General features: G+C 40.9%; 1 pseudogene; it reads right to left on the bottom strand.

Moving 5' to 3' along the window:
- Window positions 1-602: 602 nt before the first annotated feature.
- On the bottom strand, window positions 603-16837 carry LOC122728085 (annotated as a pseudogene).
- Window positions 16838-22272: the final 5435 nt, after the last annotated feature.

The raw sequence follows: 22272 nt of genomic DNA on the forward strand, positions 1-22272 counted from the left end.
AGTCTGGGCTAAGGGCTTCGCTCTGCACCACAATCCCTGACCAAGACCCGTCTCAGAAGAGTTAGCTCTGGAAGTGAACAAGGAGCTGCCTCTGTGTCAGATGCCTCATCTATCTCTGTTCCTCTGCCGAGGCCCGGCCCTCCCAGCAGTAACTCCTGCCGAAGCTAGGCCGGGGCACTCCATCACTTCCCTGGCTGGAAAGGGAAAGACTGTAGATCATGCTATTCCCTGACAACGTGAGCATCCCGTTTGGCCTTCTCTGCCTGCGGGGCTTTTTGTTCTTTTGATAAAGTGTGTAACCGCTCCTGATCCTCCCAATTAGCCGAGGAGCCACGCCGCCAGACACCCTCCTCTTGCAAGGCTGAGCTCATTTCATTTTCAAGTTCGTTCTCCTGGAAAGGGCCGTTCTCCCCCTGGTGCTCAGGTGATGCTCTGGGTTTCCAGGTCACTGGATGATTTCTTGTGTGCTCCTTCCCTTGGTTCAAAGGGCTAATCATCCCGTGTGGAAGATGCATTTTCACAGGCTGCCTTTTTTAAATGTAAGTGCCCGCATCCTGCTGGCCTTGACGGTATACCGTTAAAGGCTCCGGGGAAGACATTAATCAAATGCACAGCTCTCGCCGTCCTCTGAGTGCACATTGCTGCACGTTCTGAGCATCTGTTACATCAGGCATCTCGGCTTGCAGGACGGGATAACTCTACCGCTGAAGAGAGCGTGGGCTTCGCTCCTCATCAGGAATGTGCTTTCTTTTCATCCCTCCCTCTAAATGCACCTAAACCTTTTGTAAAAGGGCACCTACGGTCCCCCCACGACAAAAGCAGTTCCAGTGTGGACTCTGCAACAAGGATTAGCATGGTGTCCGGGGGAGGGACTTCCTTTCTGATATGTCAAGGTCTCCATTATCTCACACACACAATCTCTTCCAGCCCATAACAGGGTTCTCATCCTGTGCTATCCTTGTCAGTGTCTTCCCATAAATCCTCCACAGAGCATCCACGGAGGACAATGGAGCCCTGCTCCTAGTTACATTAGTGGGTTTCATGTTTAGTACATGCCCCAACACACACACACACACACACACACACACAGAGTCATATGAGCTCCTAGAAAATCTCCCTGAAGTTTGAGTCACTCTATTCACCAGTACTCAGTAAAAACAATAGCTTATGAGTACTGACTAATACTAAATGCTGACTTTTCTATTAGTTCTAAATACAAGGTATTTCGTGAAGCAGCTTAAGAAATGGAGAGAAAAGACATCCCCCTCCTCACTTTAGATGGCCTTACTCACCAGTTACCATCCTTCCCATTGGAAATGGCAGACAGACATGCAGAAAAATATCTCCCCCACAGGCAATAAATAACATAGCTACGATATTGTTTTTTGAGATCCCCAGACATTCTGTGGCTATTTTGTAAAATAACAAGCTGCCTAATCTTTCACCTCCTCAGTGAGCGATAGCTTTCCATAAGTTTTCTATTTCACAAGTTCCCTGCAAACCAAGTTGTCTTAGAAACAATGTCATTACTGAAAGTCTCTCTCATTGCAGAAATATCATTGGCTTCGCGAATTCTGGCTATTCTTCCAGGCCGTATGGGCAAGCCATTGTTTCCCTCCGAGGTTCTGTGTGTAGTTGTCATGTGAGGAGGCACTTCTGTGGGGTTTATTTCTTGGTCTTCTCTTAACCTATAATGTTTGTTTTTCTAATGAATCCTACTTACAACCTCAGTTTTTAGATTGAGATTTTATGTTCTCCATCACTCTGGGCTGTTTTGGACAGTGCTAGTTTTTGTAATCCTGCTCCCTTTTGTAGTCTGGATGTTATGTCACTGTGGATCTCAGTAGGGTGCCTGAGTATCAGGTCCGGTCTTCTCCTTAACCCCTGCTTATTGTTTCAGTTTCCTGGTGGTCTACCATGAGTTCAGGCTTCAGCTGATATCCTTCTCTGTGCCCTTGCATGATCCTCAAGCAGAAGTGACTTTCTACACCCTGCTAAGCACTGACAGATCCCACTGGGATGTTGGAGATTATACTAATATTGGTCCTCCTTCACTTCTTCCTACCCCCACTCCCTAGTCCTGGCACCCGGGAACTGAGACGGTGCTAACTCCTCATGTGGCTCCTAATGTTTCCACGAGTACACAGCCAAGTCCTGATTCCATATGCTTCCATCTATGTGGTCTAGTTCGACCCTTCTGTTCTGATAGGCTAGGATATAGCTTCAAATGCCCAGTTATTGGAGCTGACCCTGAATTATGTTCAGAGAATTCACTTTGGGCCCCTTTGTAGGATCTCAGCTTGGAGCTTCTCCCCTTCCTGCCTGTGCTGCTACTCTCTGGCCCGTTTACAGAGTTCCCATTGGTTTTCCTGGGCAACCCCACCGGTTCCAGTCTCTTCTCTTCCTGACCTGGTGAAGTTCTCCCAAGGCCAAACCCTCTTCCAAACTTCTCCCTCTTCTGACCATCTTTTGTACATTTCCAGACTGATTGGGGGGTGTATTTACAAACCTCTTCAGATCTCTTTGTCATTGGCATTTCTGGGAATGTTTTCAGACATTTGAAAGAGAGAATCTGTTGAAGAACTTGGTTTTTCTACAACAATCAGCCATGCTGCCAACTTAACTGGAAGTCAATCTGTCTCATTATCTATTTTGTTAAATTATTATACCCTCAGAATGAAAAGTCAACACTATTGGAGTTTTAGAGCTAGAAGAGGTGTTAGCATCCTGGATTATTTTATTGAAGAACAAAGTAAAGTCCAAGCAGTCCGATAACTTTCCAAAGTCACCCACTTTGTACATGGCTTTGCTATAACTAGAACCCAAATCCTCTGACTCTCCATCCAATACTGTCCATACTGCACCTTGCTATCTGGTTGACAATGGCACAGTGAAAAGCTATAAAATATTAAAAGTCTGGAAGAGTTTGAAGGAACAACTGACATCAGGGAAGTGTAGTGTTATCACTTGATCCTAGCCATTCTCCAAGGTATCAGGAGATTCTGAATAATCTTTTCTATTACCATTGACTAACTTTATGTTTTCTCTTGTTCAACTCTGGTCCAGGATTATTTTTTATTCAAAACATGGTACTAAAATAATCCCTCAGAAAATCATGGGATAAAAACTTACATCCCCAAACTGGATATTTTCTTATCTGCCTAGATTGTCATCAATGAATATTTATCACTGGCTTTAGAGGATCTGATTCTTCCCTCCTATCTCATTTACATACCAAATGTTTGTTTGTGCAGAGGAATAAAACCTATAAGTTTCCTTTTCCCAAGAGGAGTGGCACATTTATATTGCCCATACATGCACAAACCCCAGGTCATTCCCTGGGAAAATAGCCTTTAACTAATTTAAAAAAAAAGTTTTAAATACATGGTTTGTTTTAATTTCAATAAAAGCATGTCCCAAAGGTGTGTTTTGGTTTCTTACCAATACAGAGGTCAGCCCCAGAACCTCCAACATATGAACTTTTCAGCACTTTGTATTTCACTTCTCTCTCCTCTTTTTCTGTATAACTAGAATCTCAACTTCCTTGTGGACTGCATTGTTCTTTCTTTTTTTCCAGTACATAAAGGGATTTTATTTATTTATTGGTCATTTATTTTTTTGCTTAATTTTGTGTTGGTCGTGCTATCAAGATGAATTTCAAGTGTCAATCAACAAGCATTTATTAAGCACTTACTCTATGCCAGGCATCATACACATATATATTTATATTTGTATTTTATACATAATATATTAAATATGTTAAACTGAAATATATGTATGTATGAATGCATACAGGTATGCATGTATGCATGTATGTATATCTATCAATCTCAGTAAATCTAAAATAAATACAGAGGAAATTGAAGGTAACCTTAGAGAGCGTGGCATTAGCAGCTGGGGGTTTGGACAGAGGGGGGCAGGGAAAGGAGAAGGGAAAGGCTTTCTAGAGCACCTGACACTAGAACTGAGTTGCAAAAGAAGCAAGGAATTCTAAAAATCAGAGCCTCGGAGTGCTCATATAAGTCAATATAAGCTAGTGACTGCATTGTTCTTGAAGAAACAAAGGCTCCTGAAAGAGAAAATGCAAAGATTTATTGAGATTGACAAATACTTTAGGGAAATACCACCAAGAGTATTTTAAAGAATGCATTTTCTATTCATTAGGGCACTCATTGGGGTCAGAAAACACATGGTTCCCAAAAGAAGCACTTTAATAGTTTTATTTAAAATATAGGACTTACTGAATGCATTTGAGTAAAAGTTCTCAAAATCTTCTAATTAAAAATAGTGCCAGAAGTATCCTATGGGATGACCATCAGCACACACAACACACCAAGTATGAGCTGTTTGTTCTGTCTTGCCTGCCTTGTCCTAGAGATACTGAGTGATCACTACTGAAGTTTCATCAAATCACCTGAAGAAATACAAGAGACCTCTTAGCATCATGAGAACACCTTCCATTTATATGGAAATTCCTTGGAAATCTTTCAAAGAGCATATTCACAAATCAATATCTTGTGGACCTTGGATTTTCATTGAGTGGAAACTCACTCTATCCATGTAGAGCACAACACCTCTATAATTTATATGCTTAAAGAGTTACTTAGCGCATTACCTACCCCAATTGTATGGTTAATATATGCTTTTCAGGTATCTGAGGCTCAAAAAAGGAAGGCATTAGCACCTAGGGTGGGGGAGGGACTGAAAAAGCCTCTGGCAAAAGGTAGGACTTGAAGTCTTGAAGGAAGCCAAGTTGGCTAGAAATGCCTTATTGAAAAGAGAAAGAATTACATGCATGGGGATATCATTTTTTCCATCCAGCCCTAAAGTTCATGCCAATTAAATCACCAGTGATTAAACATACCTGGGAATGCTGGACTAATAGAAGAAAAATTGTGATACCCAACTCAATTAGACTGACATGCAAACTGTTGAAACTCAGTCAAGAGATTCATATTTGGGTTATTGGTTCTACAAAGAATTCCATATTACAACACATAAGAAATATTGTAGGGTAAAAAAAAGTTTTATTTATATCTGGCATTATGTTAATTTTCAGCTTCATTAATGGAGAAAGAAGAACATTTGACTGGTCAAAATCATCTTACAAGGAAAACCATCTCAGAGTGGAAGATAGTGAGAATCCCCTGTGGAGGTCTTTAAGCACAGAATGACACCCTATCAAGGAATGTTGATGATGGATTCTTGGTCAGAGGCATTTTGGACTCAAGGGTAGCTCAGGTTCCTTCTGCCTCCTTAAGCATGAGATTCTGTGATTCCATCTTCTATTTACACTTTGGCACAATCATGAGATATTGCTAGGGGGACAGGAAGAAAAATGGTGATGAGAGAAGGAAAGGCCTAGGAAACACAAGGATGAGTAGAGGTGATGGTTCATCAAAGATGCACCCAGGGAGAGTGACTCATGGACAGAAAACTGATCCTCTTTTTGAATTTGACTTTTCAGTGTCTTTGACCAAGCCAAAATTTTCAAGAGGTACAGATGCAGGCCACCAGGGATTTATGAGGCTAAAGGAGGTCTTATCAGCTTCAAGATTGAAACCCAGGTCTTTAAAGCAGTGAGTCCCACATACTGCCTTCCCACGTGACTCTTCAAAATTAGTACTACTTTTCTTTGTGAGTGGTTGGGACTGGAGATGAGCTCTGCCCAAAGGGTGTCAGGGAATCTTTTCTCCAAAGGTTTTCCCTACAAAGGAAGAATAACTACTGTTGACATGGCCTGTTTCCATTTAAGGCTCCACTTCTTTGCCTCAAACTGCTCCATCTCTAACTGCTTCAATCTACTTTGGTGGTGGCAATTACTGTTGCTATCATTAATTAAATCATCATTGTCAATTCTTCATCTTGATATAATAATAATGTAACGCTAAGGATGATGAACAAGTTTCTTCTACACATCTTCTCCTAGCAGCAAATAGCAGAAACGAGCTAGATTTGGAGCAAGGCAAATAAAAGACCAAAACTGGCCAGGTCAGTTTGTGTGAGAGCTGTGAGAACTGTTCATCCTCTTGCAACAATGGGAAATTACCTTATTTCCTCCAAGCAGACCCTCTGTTTCCCTCAGTCAACAACCTTCCCCACACAAGCACACTCACCAGTGACACCACCTGGTTTCATGATACAGATTGAAACTCCCCAAATGCCAGGGTCCCTAGTCCCCAAGAAATGACTCCAAAGATATTTTATTCATAAGTAAAAAAAAAATTGAAAAGTCAATATTTATTCATAAGTAAAAAGAATAGTTGTTCAATGGACAAAGTAAGGACACAAGGACCATTTTTGATGCTAAATAACGATGCAACTTTAGGCAGGTTACCTAAGCTTCTGGGCCTCAGTTGCCTCATTTGTAAAGTGAGCAGGGTGGAGTGGAGGGCCTTTGACATTGCAAGCACTGCTAGCCTTGTATTATTTTCTGATTGTAACCTGAAATGCCTACACAGTGGCATGTAGTGATTGTCCTCGGCTGGATACAGACAGGCACAGATGCTTTAATTTATCATCACAATAATTATTTTCATCAAAAGAGAAATTTTTCACACATTTCAAAGTGGTATAGACTGGACAAAACACTCAAACACTCTTTTTCTTATTGAACGATCCACATACTGACACCTGATGACCAATAGCTTCCAGATTATTGGTTATTCCGATTCTTAAAATTCTAGAGATTCACCAGTGATACTGTCTTTTAATGACATTTGTGACCCTCTGTCTAATTTTCTCCCCATCACAGGCTACCTTAAATCACATTCAATGTGTCCTTAACTTCTTCAGTCCAACACAATCACCCCCTCCAAACATTCCATCTGCTTCATAGCCACTGGAATAATTCTGCAGCTGGAAGAGAACCAATTCAATAAGGATTTTATAATAGGACTCCTTACTGTTTAAAATGTGGTCTATTCAATATAGGAAACTATGTGGATTCATAGAAGCAAAGGAGGAAAGCTTATTTCAAAGACTGAACCACATGACTTGGCTGCCATTCCTTTTGAGAGCATAGCATTAGTCTTTGTGTGAGAAAAAGGGGTCACTCACATTCGGACAAAACACAACCCTCAAGAAAAATGCAGAATGGTGAGTTACTCCAGAGATATTCACAGAAGATGCCAGTGAAGTAGAAATAGTCCCTTAGAATTTTATGTTTGGTTTATGTGTTCAAATATTATAGATCTGCCTGGATTTACTCTGGGGTTGTCAACTGATGAGATTGTCTAATGAGCATCTACAGGGAAGATCAGGTTCTCCACTGAACACTTCACTTTCTTTCTGAAGTGCTGATGAGACAACATTAGAGAGTAGTGTTGTGCTCCTTATAGACTAAGAGGCCAAGCTTTAACGGGTGTCATCATAGATGATCTAGGCACAGTCCCCAAAAGGCTGAATGATGATTTGGCTACCAGCCATGCCCTTCATCCAAGAAGTAGGGATCAAATGCCCATTGTCATGGCACCCATCCTAGAAAAATAGATAAAAATCCATATAAAGCAGAGGGTGCCAAGGGGTAGGAAGAAGTCAGACATCCTGGATATCTGCCTTAGGGGAAGTAGACAAGGACCTAGTATTCTTTCATGGGCAACAGGACCAACCAGTGTCCCTGATCATAAGGCAGCCTGGAACTGTTCCCCAAATCAACAAACTTTCTGTCAGCATTTTCCCACCACCCTCAAGTCCCTATATTAGGTATTTAGAGATAAATTAATCAGAGAATCAGAGAATCTCAGACTTGGAGGAGACAACAGAGTCCAAATAATCTAGTTCATACCTACATAAGAATCCCCACCATATTGTACCTGAGAAGCAGTCATCCACTCTTGGTTTAAAGATCTCAATACTTAGTGCTAAAGGGGCTGAGGGGAATACAAAAGTATTAATGAGACCAAATTCCTGCCTTCGTGGAGCTGACAAATTAGTGGATTCCTATATCTTTGATTTTATTGATCATTTAAATGTTTTGAATTAAATAACAGTCATTACTCCTAGAAATTTAAGGAAGATTTTTCCCATATAGCTTCATAGAATTGTAGGGACTTCAGGAGTCATCCAGTCTAACTTGTATGTGAACAAAAACCTCTTCTAATGCATACATTGAAAGGCCCATCAAGACTTCCTGAGTCAATAACACAACCAATTAACCAGCTTTTATTAAGTGCCTACAGTGTGCCTGGCATTGTGCCAAGCTCTGGAAATATGAAGAAAATATGGAGGAAAACAGTATCTTTTTTTCAAGGAATTCTCATTCTAATGGAGGTGTGGACATGTACATGTACATTGCATAAGATACAGACAGAAAGTGGGGTTTGAGCTGAGTTTTGAAGAAGCCAGGGAAACAGAAATATGGAGGTGAGGAGGAAGAGCATCCCTAGCATGAGAAATAGCCAATGAATAGTAAAGTGTGTTGTGTTTGGGGAACAATAAATAGACTAATAGAGCTGAATTATAGAGCTCATGAAGGAAAATAAAATGTAAGAGGACCTCAAAGGTAGGGATAAACAGGGCTTTAAAGGCCAAATGGAGAATTTTATATTTGATCCTAGAGGTATGGGGAATGACTGGAGTTCTTTGAATGGGAAGGGGTGACATAGTCAGACCTGTTCTTTAGGAAAATCTCTGGTGGCTGAGGGGAGGATAAGACCAATTAGAAGTCTATTTCAACAGTACAGGCCAGGAGTAATGAAAGTCTCCAATGCTTTGTCAGTGGAGAAATGTGGAAGAGACATGGAGAGAGAAAGGACATGATTGTCTATATGGGATGAATGTGAGTGAGGAGTTAAGGTTGCAAACCTGAATGACTTAGAAGATAGAGATGTACTTAACAGCAATAGGGAATTGAGAAAGACAGGCAGTTTGGAGGGGAAAGACAAATAGATCTGTTTTTTTAGCATATTGATCATGAGATAAGTTAGAAATGTCCAAGTTGGCAAATTTGAGTGTGTGTATGTGTGTATGTATTTCTGTAAGGTTTGATAGATATCGATAAATACAAATATAGTTATATATGTATATACACACATATGCACACATACATATACATAATATGTATATATTCTATCAAAACATTTAATTCCCTGAATTTGTGAAAACAACAATGACTTAGCATTGATCTTCATGGTCTTCCCCATCATAGACAGTCCTACTAGAACCACCACTATTATGTTTCTTCTATTGTGGTGATCCAAATCAAAATCATTCTCAACATTGTCATTCAATTCACAGTCCTCTTCATTGATGATATTAATCATAACAGAAGATCCATTGCTACTTAGTGTTACTCCATCAGCAATGTAAGGAATTAATTGTGATTTGGGGTTTTCATAACCCTATCTTTGCTTTATTATGATCAGACTAAAGAAGAATGTGGGCTTGAAAAGCCTAAGAGAAGCCTGGGTGTGTACTTTGGGAGATGATTGAACAAATGGGAGGAACTCTGACCACAGGGAACATTTATTGAAACTAAGTAACTAGCCTTCCTCTAATAGCTTTCCCATGCCCACATGGGTCTGGCTAGATTATAATGGGAACAACCCATGTGGGTGTGCTGAGCCAATCAGAGACTCAGCATGGCTAAGAACCGCCCCTCCCCTTCCTGTGGAAAAGTCAGTTAGATTCAGTTAGAGGGAGTTAGGAAAAAAGGCAGTTAGAGGGTGTTCTGAGGAAAATGGGGAAGGAAGGCAGACATTTTAGAGGAGCTGCTGGTGTTTGACCTTCAGACAAAAACAGAAGAGACTACACAGCTAATTCTCCTTAAGGCTACAGATTTTGGGTGTTGGTGAGTTTTTGTTTTCTTTGAGGCTGTCAAGATAATGGAATGTGATAGATGAGATTTGGCAGATTTGCAGAGACCCTCCCTCTGCAAGACCAATGTCAAAGCGTCCATGAGGGACTGTCCCTCTAGACAAAACTTCTCTCTCCCTTTTCTATATTGTTATTTACATATTTTTTTGTTAGCTTAGGGTGTGTTTTATCAAGGAACACCCTGTTCCTAGAAGAAACGAAGGGGGGAAACTGTCAAGATAATGGAATGTGATAGATGAGATTTGGCAGATACTCAGGAGCCCACCTGAGTGGATTACTGGCTGATTTGACTGGATTACTAGTTGACTAGATTCTAAGCACATCTGGCTGGTACTTGAGAGTACTTAAGAAAGCATGGTTCTCGGAAGCTAAAAAACTTTGAATTTCCAGCCCAGTCAACCAACCAGCTTGAAGAACCTCCCATTTCTGGGAGCTCTGTCTCTTTTGGTGCCTGACTTCATGGTGGTGACAGAGGACTACACAGAGGAGTTGAGGAAAGATAGGATTGCCAGGTTGTAGGAATTCTGTTCTCAATCTTTCTCTTTTACTATCTTTCAATAAACCCTTAAAAAACTTAAACTTGTTTATTAGTGATTTTAGTCAGTTTCCCCAAAAAATTGGGGAGACAGATTAGAACCTACATTTAGAAATTTAAATTACACAAGGAAAAGTTAGTACTTTGGAGCTAGCTAGGTTGGAGGCAGGTTTGGGTGCCTGGGGCCTTTTTACCCCAGAGATTTATACATTGTTTCTAGTTCTATTAATCTCACTTGTGTGATTCAGATATTGTTTTAAATTTGTTCCCATTAATAAACCTGTTTTGTTTTTGAAAGAGGCTGTTTCTTTTCTTACCCAATATTAAGGTGAGCTGCCCAATTAACTTTTCCCATACTAAATTTGGCCCTTACAGCAATTAGCACTTTTAATGCCTCATGGTCACCATACATGTATTTGACTTTGGGGAAAGAGAAAATTCTTTTCAGTGGTATGTAAAATAAATTTTCAATACAGGGTGGCTTAGAGGAGTCTCCTCAGTGGGGTCATTTTTGGACTCATATTCAGGATTTGGGCTCATCACAATTAGCACTGTCATCCTTCATCATGAGACTCTCTAGTATATCTCTCTTTATTTTTAAGATTTGAGAAAAATCTTCATTGAATACTGCCTTCTAAAGGTATTTCTCTTCCTTCAGGCTTGGATATATCACTGCACCAATTGTTGTGTGAGCACATTCTATAGTTTTGTTGTTGCTGTGTAGAGATTCATTAGTGTATATTTTTCACAAAGTCCCCTGAGTACAGAACCCAACAGCTTCAGCTCCATGTGGTGTTTCCCCAAATCCAGTAAACTCCACTGAATAACCAATGTCTTGCTGCATCTGAAGCCCAGCTCTGAAATTGTGCTCTGTCCCATTCAAATTTGTGATCTGCATGTGAGAATAGTGTCTTTCTTTAAAACAAGGGATTAAATTTGGAATTCAGTGTGTTGATAATAACTGTGTTTGGAGATAAGAATGCAAATATACAAATATTACTTCAGGGAACTGGGGCAATTCTTTGGCTTCTAGATGTTCTATTAGTTCTATGCATGTTATCAAATAAAATCCAAAGATCTTTTTGTTCCACAACAGAGACATGATATAAGGTGATAGTTAAAAGCTTTTTTCCATGAGGTCTACATGGTCTCTGGAAGTGGGATGCAACCCATAAATATTCCACGTTATTACATTCTCATCCAGATCCAGTCTAGAAAGCACCTCAATGGAGTCATAATATTTTACCATCTATTTTAGCTCACAGTTGGCATATCTGAATCATTTGAGATTTATGTTTCCTTACAAAATCTAAAATAAACTTATGATGCAGTTTAGATAGATAGATAGATAGATAGATGGATAAATGATATAGATAGATATGTGTTTGTATGTATTTACATGCATATATACACATATGTATATATGTATGCATCTACATACCCACACATATACAAATATATACATATATGTTTATATATTTGCGTGTGTATATATGTAAGATCTGTTCATTGAACACACATAGTTGATGAGATAACCAACTGAGAGAATATAGAGGGAGAAAAGAAACCATTTAGTGAGGAGGAACCCACCATCTCCTGAGCAGCCCATTTCACTCCCTATAGTAATTTTAATTATTAATAAGATTTCCTGCCATCAAGCCTAGATTTGACTCACTTCAATTTTGCCTAAAATAAAGACAAGACATAATGGAGACAGAAACAATATCAGAATCATTGTTCACCAGCCATATGACAGCAGCCCAGGAGCCTACTGGTGCCACTGCTGGTACCTCTCTTACAAATAGCAAGGCTTCACATGACTCTCGGTTAGAGGGAGAACCCAAGGCCTCTTTCCCCATTCAAGACTTACCCAAATGTACTCAGGAAGGAAAAATAGCCTGAGTCATCCCCTTGGGACTCTTCTATCTGTCTCTCAGCTCTGGATCAGCAGACAACCCAAAGGCTTTGCTCCTTCACATGGTAAGTAGATCAGAAACAAGGGCTGCCCATGCTCAAGAGAGATTGTATCACACAGAACAAGCCCCAGTGACCCCAAAGGACTGGATTCACTGGCCAGTCCTCCCCTTCCCATTCCCCACTCCATTAGTCTTTAGCACATTCAGTCAACAATTGGCTTAGAAAGGCCAAACTGGATAGGTGAAAAATGAATGTAGAATCTGTTTATTATCTTTATCCATTCTTCTAAAGTGATATAGACTTGGACTTTTGCTCTAATCAATCCCTTATTCTTCACAGAGAACCATAGATATCATGAGGCAGAGAGGCCTTTCCATGCCACAGAGGGTAGTCACTCTGGTGGAGTTCTCCTAGGACTTGCATCTATTACCAACCTCCCTAAGGGAAAGGTGGGACCCACTTCTTCTCTTAACATGACTGCATCTATGATCACATGATCCTTTAGGCTGCTGCTGACCCTTCCAACATGTTTTTTTTTTTCAAGCAAACAAGCTCCTACCTATATCTCTACAGAGCTGATTCTGAAATGATTTCTAAATTGACTCATCTTTCCTGTCTTTTCAGATATAGTCAAGTTCATTTGTTGCAATGATACTTGGTTCTCACTACATTCAATGTTCTAAGTCACTTCTTGACAAAAAGAAGTGAAGATGCAGGTGAGAAGTTTCTCATTCCTCCATCAGACTTTGACCTCTTTCAGATGAATCAACAATTTTGTCATGTCATCCCCTTTGCTTACCTTCCCATTGATGCCACCAAGAAATAAAGTACATATTGACTTAGTTTGGAGGAACTTTTACAAATTCTACATAGAATTTTCCTCCTGCCTTATTCTCTACCCATGACATTGGCACATAATAGATATGAGAATCATCCTCATCATTTGTGTAGTTCTTTGAGATTTACAAAATACCTTACATAGATCAGTCTTATTTGATACACACAACAATCCTTTGATATAAATGCTATTATTATACTCATTTTAAAATGAAGAAACTAAGGCTAAGAGAGGTTGTGATTTGCCCATGACAATAATCTTCATGATGGTCTCTGTGCTTAAGCTCATCATAGGTTCTTCCAAATGAAACAATGAAATGACCAGTGAAATCATAGTTTCTATTGCAAATGAATTCACAAAGAAACAACCATCCACAACTCCTTTCTTGACCTCTCCAAGGATCACAAGAGAATCATCCTTTGACTTAAATGTAATTTATGTAGGTCTTCTTGCTTCACTTCAAGATGGCTATATCATCTGGAGATTATCAATATAGTAGTGTCCAATCCCTCCACTGGCTATCATTTGGGTGGCTGTTGGACTGAGTCATTACTCCAAGTACCCATGATTAAATTGCTTTTTTGTAAACAGTCTAGGTACTAGAGATTCCGGGTACACTCTGCCCCCTGTATGCCACTCTGTTAGCACCAAGGTACAAGTGTAAGGGGATAATTCAGGGCTTAGGTCTCCTTTGTATTTTCTGATTCATAGTTCGTTATGACCCAAACTCCCCACAATTGGTCCCCAATTTACTAATGATGAGCCCTCCCTCTCTCTTCATACATTCTTCCTCATACATTAGACAAATGTGATGTCTAGGACCATAGTCAAGACCCTCCCAGCTTGGTAAAATGTTTCTAGGTTGGCATCATGTCCAGTAACACACCACCATGAGTTATCAGAGGGAGATGATTTCAAGATAACAATATTTACAAAGCATTTTAAAGTTTGCAAAGTACTTTACATGTTACCTCATTGTATCTTCACAACAGCCTTGCAGGATAAATACTATCATCCCGATGGGTCCAGATGAGAAAACTGTGAGAGCTAATAAGCAACTTTCCCAGGTTAACATGGCTAGTGACTGTGTCAGATTTTGAACTTGGGTCGTCCTGATTCCAAGGGCTCAATCCTTTGTACCACCTAGCTGCCTACTGTGGTACCCTTTGGGAAGGGGTAGATGATTTCCATGAAGGCCATTCTTTCTTTCTCTTCTTCTGTCCATCTCCCTGACTCATCCTTTCTATCCACCGGGAGCTCTTCTTATGAGAGAAGTTAAGAAGCTCCTTATATTACCAGTGTGTGGAATATGTGTGAGTAGCACTGATTAGTAGCACTAATGGCAGATGTGCAGGCCTCCTCTGTAGTAAAAACCAGATAAATGCCTAAATATTTTAGTGAGGGACAGATATTCTTTCCTTTCAGTTCTGTCATTAATGTCAAAGTATACAAATCCCATAAATTCATCCTTCTACTCTCTTCTACTTTATATATGACTTCTCTCCCTGCTGCTTCCAGGGAACTGAGAGCCTGAAATCATGCCCTTGAGGAGAGGCAGAGGAGAAGCAAAATCTGTATTCTCCCTAAGTGAAGCATTCAGGAAGTTCCATTACAAAGCATCATTTCTGATGGGGTGTATTTGAGAGGAAGGCTGACGCGCTCCCAGTTTTGGTCTCAAGAAAATCACAACACCAAAGGATAAAAGAAAGGAGGAATAAAGGGGGTTTAAAATCTTCATTCATTTCAAAGTGGATATGGGAAAATAATAACTAATTACAAAATGAAATTGCAGGATCCTCCGCGCTAGGTAGTGGGAGCTGCCAAGTAATTGGAAAGTCTAAGAAAGGGGCTGTTTCCTAATGACAGCTATTAAACCAGAATGAAAAGTAATTAAGGCTTAGCACTACAATCACCAGGTGTTAATCCCAATAGCCAGCAAGTGACCCCAGCAGAGCCATACACGCAGCCGGGATTTGGTGGGATGCTGCAGGTCTGACGGTTGAGTAGACAACTAACAAGCCTTTTAATCCCAGGAATGAGCTGGTTCACCCAGTCTGTTTGCCTCGTGTTCTTCTGAGCTGATTAGAGCATAGATCTAATCAGAGCATGGTCCTTAGTCAGTTTCCAAATGGGCCAGTTAGCTTTGCCCAGTTTCAAGGACCTGGACTTTACCTTAGTGATGATAGGCCATAATTAAAGAGCACCATCGTTCACAAGGGAGAAAAGGTAGAGAATGGAAAAAACTTGGAGCGAGTCCATCACCCCAACGGGGAAAGTGTCACCATTCTGGGGCATCTTTGTATCTAAAGGATGGTATCACTTTCTTTTAATTAGAAAGGACATGAAAAGGTCTCCATGCTGGTTGTCATGGCTACAGAAGGAACCAGGCAGACTGTGGCCTAGTGAGAGAGGGGAAATCAGTGTTCATAATTCCTCCCACAGAAGTCAGGGAGTCCCCACTGAGAGAACTAGAGAAACCTTCTGGAAAAGAGGCCAGTTAGAAATGGCTCATTGGCTCTCCTTGCTGAGAAGAGATTCCAGCAGGCAGAGTGTACTCAGAGAATAGGGAAGTAAGCAAAAAGGACCCTTCCTCTCTGGAAAGAGCTGAGCCTTTCAGGCAACTAGGGTTCGGCTCAGTAAGTGGCCAGGCTCCACCAGACCAGCTGCAGTAGCCTGGCCATAGGTGGGGGGTCAGAGACCCCGAAGAAGTATGAAACCATGAGTTTAAGAACAAAGAGCAAAGGAAGGTTGCACTGGGCCTTGGGTGGATTCAATGGGCATTTATGAAGTAGGCACCATGCATTAGGCACTGCAGGTGCTGGGAATTCAAAGATCCAAGGCAGAGTCAGGCCTCACAAGGCTGACAGGCCACCCTTCGAACGCTATATGGAAAGACTATTAAACCATCATTTGTTCCGCTGCTACACAGAGCAAGGCACCTGGAAGGCTCTGGAGATAAAAATAAAATAAAATAAAATTTTTACAAAGGGTGGGGAAGGAACACTCTATAGGTGTGGGAGGTGGGATAAGGATAGCATCGCATGCAAATTGTTAGGTTTACATAAAGTTACTGGAATGGGGCAACTGCTCACAACCAGAGCTTGTGCAAGCATTGTTCAGTTAGCGCCAGCTCTTTCCAGCCTTTTGGGGGGTTGGCAGCTCCGATGAGGAAGCTGAGGCAAACAGGGTGAAGGGACTGGCCCAGGGTCACACAGTCAGGAAGATGTGTCTTCTTGACTCCAGGCCCAGGACTCTCTGCTGTGCCACCAACAACTGGGATATAATGATAATAATAATTGTTATTAGTAATGTTGCTATTCTTAGGAGCAGGCAGCTTATTTGACATTGATAAAGTGTTTATATATATATATATATATATATATGTATTTATACACATGCATATATGTATAGATGCAAATGCATACATATGTATACATAGTCTCATTTGGTACTCACAACAAGCATGTGAGGTAGGTGATATTATTATCACCATTTTACAGAAAAGGAAACAGAGGCTGAGAGAAGTCATGGAACTGCCATGTACCTGAAGCTGGAGTTAAATCCAGGTCTTCTTCAAGTCCCCTTTTCTATAGTCCAGGCTTCTCCGATGTGTAGACTTCCCAAGGAGACGGTACCTGGGATTCTGAGATGCCTTGTTTGTTCCCACTGAGTTTGCAGTGCACTACAACCTTCAGCTCTTTGGCAGTCTCAGTTTTCCATGCAATCTTCATCCATCCTGCACTTTCAAAGTTACTTTCATAAACCCAATGAAGGCCTTTACTGATTCAATTTGATTAGACGATCCCCCCTCTTCTAGTCAGTAGAGGTATTTTCGAACCTTGCTTGGTATCCAGTATTAGCTATTCCTCCAAGCTTTATGTCATTTGCAATGTGATTTACACCTTTATCTCAAACTCGGACAAGACTGTGAAGTAGCACAGAACCATCGACTAGCTCCAGGATTCTGCTATCCAAGAATATGGTAAGCCTTAAGTAAGGCCTATTTGGGGCTGGTATTTCCATGCAAATGATCCTGGGTAGAACAGAAGGCTTATGGTCAACCAGAAGAACTTGCTATCAGCTCCATCCTTCACTGAGTAATAGACTGTGGACAAAAACAAAAGGTCTCCATACTCATAGGGCTTCCTGCATTAGCGAAAGAGAACTGAGAAGCAGGGACCTGGGGCACAGCGGAGCCTTCTGTATTCTTTAACAGTAATGATCACACAAGCAGAAGCACAAAACTTTATAGGTGGACAAAGTATACCCGAATGGGACCCTCCATTGCAGCACCTCCAACAGTGTCTAATCTGCTCTTGTCTTCATGTTTTCTTCTGTTGAAGGCCACCCCAGTTCTTCCTGGAGCAGTCTCTTCCATGGGCAAAAGGCTCCAATGGTTGTAGAGTGTTTACTTCTCCTGATCCCAAATCTTCACTTCGATTATTACTATCACTTACTCACCATCCCTCAGACCAAGCAGAACAAACCAAATTTCTCTTGCACGTGGTATCCCTTCAAATACCTGAAAATGCCCATCATGCCCTGCCCCAAGTCCTTTTTTTTCTATATGATTAGTTATCCCAGTCACTTCAACCAATCCTCCTAGGGCACAATCCAAAGGCCCCTACGTGAGGCACTGAATGATGCCCAGTCACAAAAATTTTCTTAGAAAATTTTCTTATGTAAAGATATAGATATAGACTAGTCAGAGGCAGCAAGATGGCTCAATGAATAGAGCACTAGACCTGGTATCAGGAAGACCTGAGTTTGAATCTAGCCTCTGACACTGGCCAGATGCATCATCCTAGGCAAATCACTTAAGTTGTTTGCCTCAGTTTCCTCATCTTCAAAATTGGGGTAATAATAGCATCTGTATCCCACTATTATTCTGAGGGTAAGTAGAATAATATTTTTAAGTGCTTTGAGAATCTTAAAGAGCTCTGTAAATGCTGTCTAGTTAGCTGTAACTAATAGGAGGAAGAGGAAGAGGAGGAGGAGGGGTGGTGGTGGTATTTGGAGAAGCTGAGTTCAAACTCTATCTCTTTTACTTACCAGCTTTGACTTTGGGCAAGTCATTGTGCACTTGGCCTTAGTTTCTTCATTTGTAAAATGAGGGAGCTGGACTAGATAACCCCTAGGAAACTTTCCAGTTCTAAATCTATGATGTATTGTAGGCACCTGAGGGATGAGAAGGGATCCTCGGACACTCCACTACAATCCTCCTTCTAAACTGCTCTTTTCAGCTAAGACCAGTTAATGAATCGCAAATTCAGGTTACTCTATTATTATCAAGCTCACATCTTTCCATCTTATCCACAAGATAAAAGTTTGACAAATGCTTGGCTGGAGTCCAGATGAACTTAATACGTTGTATTCCTGTGATCTCTTGGTCCAGTAACTTTGTCCAAAAAGAGATTGAGATAATTATGGGTGACCTGTGTTCTCCTGAAACCATCCTGACTCTATATGCACCACTTCCCTTTCTGCTAGATGGTCACTAATCATTCCTTTAAGAATACTTTTGAGATTTTTTTTCCAGGGACCAAAGTCAGACTCACTGACCTCCTGTCTGATGACTGCAGTCTCTTCCCTTTTTTGAAAATAAGGACACCTCTCACTGTTCCTCAGCCTTATGGCATCTCTCCAGCACTCTATGATATTTCCAAGATCCCTGACAGTGACTCAGCATTCACATCTTTCTGCTCTTGCAGTGTTCTGGGATAGAGTTCACCTGGGCCAGGTGATTTAAATTCATCAAGGGAAGCCATAAAACTTTCATAATATCTCCCTACTTAGCTTGGTTTTTAAAGCTTTCTTAGTCATTGTGGTTCAATCATTTGCATTCCAGAGATCGACCACCTCCTTGGCAGGATAAACAAATGCAAAATGAGTATGGTGGTGCTACTTTGTCTCTGTGCTCCATTATCATTTTCCGATCCAACCCAAACAGCAGTCCCCTCCCTTATTTAATCCTCTCTGCCCCCCCACACACCAATAGAATTGTTAAGAATATATTGTGTATTCGTTAGCATTCCTTGCCACTTCTGATTTTGAGCATCAGTGGTTCTGATATATGTTATTCTGATCACTCAGCACTATAGTCTCATATCCCAACCCCAGTTCCCTGCCCTAACATCCCTCTTCTGTATATAGTTTTTGTTTGTTTGTTTGTTTGTTTTTGTTTTGGGTTGGGTTTTTTGTTTGTTTTGTGGTGGAACAATGACAGTTAAGTGACTTGCCCAGGGTCACACAGCTAGTGAATGTCAGGTGCCTGAGGTCAGATTTGAACTCAGGTCCTCCTGAATCCACTTCGCCACCCAGCTGCCCCACACAAACAATTTATCTTAAGAAAATCTAAAGAAAACTGTCCTAGAGATGAAAGCATTGAAGGATCCTCCAGAGTCATCCTCCAAAAAGTCACAGAAGTGCTCATCTGGAAAATAAATGAATCATTCACTTTAAGGCTTGAAAAGGCAGCTACGAGATGTCCTAGACAGAGTGTTCCACCTGGAGTTAGGAAAACCTGGGCTTAAATCCAGCCTCAGAGAGGCTTTGCCCCTATTTCCTCTTTCCCTCTCATGCATTCAAAATGGAACCGTTTGCCATGAAAATTCCAGTCTTTGTAGTTGTTAAGAATCAAGGGCATGTTCTAAGCTCTGGTGGCCACTTCCTTGTGAAGGATGAAGTTATCATTAAGAGTAACTAAGAACATCTTAGCTGTATTAGTCTTGACAGAGATCCCTTGCCACTACGTACATCCATGCTGATCTTGGGGTCTGTTCCCGCACTCCTCATTTAGCTCTTCTTTTCCAAGTGGTCTTCATTGTACTCTACTGTACACTGTATTATATGTGATTCATTTTTCGTCTTTTTTTTTCTACTGATACACACCCAAATGCTTTCTACCTTGCCCCACCCTTCACAACTCCCAGATTCCTCAGGAATCCACTTTCTTTATATACAAAGTGATTCTACTGCCCTTTGAACTTATTTATTCTAATTCTTTAAAATACTCTCCTAGAAGGTTTTGACCATCCATCTTGCTGATGTCAGGACAACAAATGGCTCCCATGGTCCCCTAGGCAGAGATGTGCCAGCCAGTCATTTTCTCTTGTTCTTCTGTCTATTAGTGGATGACCTTTCATCTGAAGACAACTCCTAAGCCATGACATCACTGAGGACATAAGAAAAGGGTTCCTTCTTACCTTGTAGCTCTTCTCTCTACAAGATGAATGTCACACTTACCACTCAGCTAGATCTCACTGTTCTTTCTGCTTTTCCTTCTCTCTCTCTCTCTCTCTCTCTCTCTCTCTCTCTCTCTCTCTCTCTCTCTCTCTCTGTCTCTGTCTCTCTGTCTCTCTGTCTCTCTCTCATACCCCTTGTCCTTCCAACCATATGACACATTAGAATTCCTATATACCTCTTTATAGGCATTATGTCTTTATTTTATCTTTGAAGAACTACTTCCAGTCTCTGAAATATTACTTTATTATCCCTGACAACATGGTGACATACCTTTACCTTCCCCTCAGGAAGAAGACCAACTTACACTTTCTGCAAATATTGCTGCCACTTGGCAATGGTGGAAACAGAAGCAGAGTGAACTCACTACAAGCCACTGACCCTCACACTAGTTATCTTCCATCCAATTCTCTGTCATTGCCATTGCCATTCAGCACGTAGGATATAATACCTGGCACAAAATAGGTGCTTTTGGACCTTTCTTCTGAACCCTTGTGATGACTCTCCAAGACCAATCAAACTTCTCTATTTGGGGGGGGGGGGAGGCAATGAGGGTTAAGTGACTTGCCCAGGGTCACACAACTAGTAAGTGTCAAGTGTCTGAGGTCGGATTTGAACTCAGGTCCTCCTGAATCCAGGGCCAGTGCTTTATCCACTGTACCACCTAGCTTCCCCCAACCAAACTTCTCTTACCATACAACATAGTTTGCTCAGATATCTGTGAGAGACAATATGTAGATTCCCATCAAGACCAGGTCAAAAGATGATGCCTTTAGTGGTTATCTGGGAGAGGGTTTCACACATAAATTTAATTCTCACAAAAATTTTCATTGGATAAATCCAATTACCTCCTTCTTCCCCTGAATTCCTGATAGACATTGTTACTCAGGCCATAGCATCCATTGGCTGCTCTCTCATATGATCCATCATCATTTGGTAAGAGCTATCTCCACAACCCAATCTAGAATGAAAAGAAGGCAGGTGACAGCATAGCCTGGGGATTCTCAAGCTCTGATGCAGCCAAGCTCAGAAAAAATAAATAATTCCTCAAAGCAAGGCTATGGGGAGAGTAAAGAATGAGGGAGTGGTATTGGACAGAGCCAGTATTAGTGAAAAAAAAGATGCAAGGATGGTCCTTGCCAAGGGATAAGACCTTCAGAGTTTTTTCTCTTAGAAAAATTGCTCTGCAGTATTTGTTCCAAGCCCTAGAATAGCACTTTAAACTCCCTGAAGTTTCATTTCTGATCATATCTGTGACCATTCAGGGGAAAAAGGAGATGTTTTGATTGTGAGCCCAACATCAAAATAAAACAATAGCAATTCTGAGTGTTAAGGGTTTCTTTTTAGATTAATTTGATATCTGACCAACCAGACAGTAGAAAGACAGAGTTTGATTTTTGAACCAACATCTAAATCAAGGAAAAAATACTTCTCTGAAATTACTTTTTTTCTCCATAAAGGAAACACACTAACAGAAGAGGTACAGGCAATATGCTGGATTTCCAAGAGATGGTTCCAATGTGTGTTGAATGTTGAAGAAAACCCCTATTTAATAACTCTATTCTCCTTAATGAAATAAATAGCTGGACTACCCACCACCTCTCTGGACTACACAGGAAGATCTGACATAGCCACGTTAAAAGTTGATTTCCACACTCAAGAACTTAAAGCCACTGCTGGTGTGTTAGAGTCCATGGAGAATAAGGTGGTTTTTAGCAGAGAAAAAATGAGAGATTTGAGTGTCACTTGCACTGGAATAGGAAAAAGAAAACTGGCATCATATAAAACTAACTCGTGAAAAATATGGTATCTTGGCACCAAACAGGGAGCCAAGAGCTGAGGGTGTTGTGGCCCTTAAGTTGCTGTGATAGTCTCAGCCACACCCAGGTTTGGCACTGTGGTTTCCTTTCAGTCTTGCCATGCA

Source organism: Dromiciops gliroides, chromosome 5 (assembly GCF_019393635.1).
Source record: "Dromiciops gliroides isolate mDroGli1 chromosome 5, mDroGli1.pri, whole genome shotgun sequence".
Classification (NCBI taxonomy): domain Eukaryota; kingdom Metazoa; phylum Chordata; class Mammalia; order Microbiotheria; family Microbiotheriidae; genus Dromiciops; species Dromiciops gliroides.